At 39.8% G+C, this 3,534-nt stretch overlaps 1 long non-coding RNA gene across 1 annotated transcript; it reads left to right on the top strand.

Moving 5' to 3' along the window:
- The first annotated feature begins 1,289 nt into the window (after positions 1–1,289).
- LOC146019527 (uncharacterized) lies at positions 1,290–2,049 on the top strand. The gene is made up of 4 exons (XR_014450580.1): positions 1,290–1,408; positions 1,504–1,577; positions 1,669–1,783; positions 1,904–2,049. It is a non-coding gene; the product is annotated as an uncharacterized LOC146019527 (long non-coding RNA).
- The last annotated feature ends 1,485 nt before the right edge of the window (positions 2,050–3,534 follow it).

Genomic DNA, 3,534 nt, shown 5'->3' with positions numbered 1-3,534 from the left:
TATTAGTAACATTTATAATAACATGTTGCACTTAGGGTTATAGCTCTAATAACACAGTATCGCATAGCATAAAGTTATCACATTCCGTTTATATTAATTTCATTTTGGGCAACATAGATATTATAGCTCCTCAATGGGACATTATAGCATTTGTCCACGCTGACATTGGCCACCAGGAACCTTTAGAAAGGTCCATAATCATTCCCCAGCATTCAGGACGATCTGGAAGCGCCGCGCAGCGGCACTTCCGGTTATTTGGAACGCACTTCCGGTTGCGGTGGAACGCAATCCGGAAGGGTTTTCACATAACGGCGGCGATATAACCAGCCGCTCTTTGTGAGACAGAGAGGGGTGATCCATCCAGGGAAGATGGATCCCCCACTCCCCCACTATACCACCTACGATATTAATTCATTATAAAAGTATATAAAGGCTCCCAAAACGGGGTAATAAAAACGTAAAAATTACCGCAAAGCAGGCTGGGTAATCTAGTCCTATATAATCTTTTCACTATGACTATCAGTGCAGCATATTGAGAATTGACCTATGGTAATAAGTTATAGTAATATTTAGACCAATAACTAGATGGGAACCTATATGGTGTACTTATAATTACTGATAAGCATATTTTGTTAAATACACACACAGGAAGTGATGTCACACTCCATCACTATATATACCTGGGCCAGGTAATGGAGTCTTTCATTTCCACTGAGCCTCTGCACCAGCACACATCTCTGGAAGGGTAAGTCACCACTGCTAAAATTCACTATGTGCCAAATTTTGCATATGTTAAACCTTGCTTTGTGGGACATAGGACCTTGAATGTTATGCTCTCATAGGGATGGAACAATTGAATATAACAACTTGTAACCCATTGTGTGCAATTAGTCCATTTTAAGTGTCCATGTGTGTAAACCAACCCACATTGAATTTGTACCTTAAAAATGCATATGTATTTTCTCACCAGACAGTGGTAACCACTATTTCCGATCAGTTTTTTACTGTACACTGGATGCTTCTCTTTCTCGAATTTGTTTGGTATGTATACCAACTCTGTGTTTGTCCCTATCTGCTCCGCTATTTATAGATCACAATATGGGGGATACCCTTGAACTGAGCCACCTGTAGGGTTTTATTATAATGGAGCTAAAATGACTTCTAATTTGAAGGATACAGCCCAATTAGTGAGACACCTAGTGCCCACTATTAAATGAATTATTAAACCCCGATATAGTTAGAGAGGGCCAACTGATCTCTAAACACTCCATTTTTTACAGATCTACAACGGTCCCTAAATGAGAGTATCCATCTGACAAGGGCTATTGGAACAGCCCCAGCAAACAAGGGCTATCAGAACAGCCCTAATTGACCCATTGAGAGTTGTATCCATATGACCGCTATACCTGTAGGTACATACCCACCATTCTGCTGTTAAACTATAATAAGCACACCTTTTCAAACAAAAAGGTATACTATAATATAACTACTATTGTCTAACAGATATTATTCCAAAGAGGTGAACAGAATTGTGATTCGATCATTGGGTAAACACCCTCGAGCCTCTAAACCCCAAGGTAAAATAAGTAGTATGTATAACCATGTACCAAATAAAGGGGAACACCATAATAATATATGTATACTTATACTCCTTGTATACACCCACAGTTGTTCCATCATCCGTGTTTATACGGACTGAATAGATCATTCGCACCGTAGTATTGAAGCACCAAGTTCCTGAATAATAAGGTGATTGTACATCTGGGACGACGAAATTTTAATGGTATGAACATACTTAAATGAGGTCCATAGAGCCCCCCCCCCCCCCTTATAAGCATACTACCTATAGCGAATCCCCGTGGTTATAAGTTTCCTCTAAAGAAATAATATGTCTATTCGTCAGGTACATTTGATATCCTAAGGACTCAGTACTCAAAACATCCAGTTTGAAGACATCTCCACCAAGATAGTGGTTGAAATTGTTCCTAAAGCTTTTTTGGTATGTCTAAACCACTTACCTGGTTCGTGTTCTCTCTTAAACTCTTGGGAACTAAGACCCCTATTACATATATGTATATATACATCCTTTTCGTCTGTTCTTCGTTCTTCTTTTTTCTTCTTTCCATCACCTGTTCTCCATCTTTTTCATCATAACTATGTATTGTTAGTAAAAAAAATTTGCCTACAAAATTGTGTAAATGCTTTTTGTGTAAAGTCCTCTGATGTGTATGAAATTGGCTTAAATATTAGCTGAGTTTTAAAGTATCATATGAAATATTAAACTAAGAATTTATGTACGTTTGTATTCATAGCGAACCCCTGATGAAGTCCCGTGTGGGAACGAAACGCGTTGGGATCGTTTTTAAATGCCGTCATGAAATATACCACTGAACTTTTTATGGTCTGATTCAACCACCACTGTAGTGTGGAATCAAAGACATTTTAATAAACTTATATTGAACTTTGGACTTTACTTGCTTGTATCTTGAAATTCTGATAGAAGGCTTTACAGATCTAATTATTGAAGATCACACAAAAGGGCGCCAACCCACAACTGCTATCCACATTCTTCTTGTCCCCATCCAACAGGGGTCTATGTGAGTCCGGCAGCCCTGACTGAAGTTTATACCAGAATTAGTGGCGCGATAGGAGAGTCTGTTCCCCATATATATATATATATATATATATATATATATATATATATATATATATATATATATATATATATATATGAAAAAGAATGAGGTTTTAGAGGGCGCTGAGAAATGGTTGTTTTTCAACAGTATTTGATAAACTACAACACTTTCATATGAAATATCATTAAAATTACCTAAAGGTTTTTTGCCCCATTCAGGCAATTAACAAAACATAAGCACACTTTCAGATTACTTGATAACAATCATGACCAATTTTTTAGCCAATGTTAGTAGGAAAGTCGGTACTTGTTTCCTAGCACGGCCACAATCGTGGGCATCGTGTACCTTTAAGTTAAGGTACACGATGCCCGCGATGGACCCGATTTCCTTTGAAATCAGGTCCATTTTGCTAGCAAAGGAAAAATCACGGGCATCACGTCGGTCGGGACCATTAACATTGGCCCCGACGCGACCGACGTGATGCCCCCGATTTTGCCATAGGCTTCAATGTTAAAATATTTTTTAACATTGAAATCGGGAGGATCGCGTCGGTCTTGTGCCATTATAATGGCACAAGATGAGATGGACTTGATTAAGTCCATCTCACATAGTAAAAAAATGTGAAATGGGCCAATATGACCCATTTCACATTATATATGGCCCCGTCGTCACCCCACAATTGACGTGAACCCGAAGCGTGGCGAGGGGCGGCGGTGCGCGTCCTCCGACCTTTTCATTCCCCTACTATCCACGTCGGCGTGGAGTTGAGAATATAAAGTGTGGCGAGTGCAGCGAGCCACCGAGCCCGAAGCGTGGCGAGCGGACGCTTATACCTGTGAAGTTATACGCGTCCGCTCGCCACGCTTCGGGCTCGGTGGATAGTAGGGGAATGAAAAGG

Source organism: Crinia signifera, chromosome 7 (genome assembly GCF_055691185.1).
Source record: "Crinia signifera chromosome 7, ASM5569118v1, whole genome shotgun sequence".
In the NCBI taxonomy this organism is placed as follows: Eukaryota; Metazoa; Chordata; class Amphibia; order Anura; family Myobatrachidae; genus Crinia; species Crinia signifera.
Note: the sequence above shows the minus strand (reverse complement) of the source record. Positions and strands in the feature narration are given on the sequence as shown.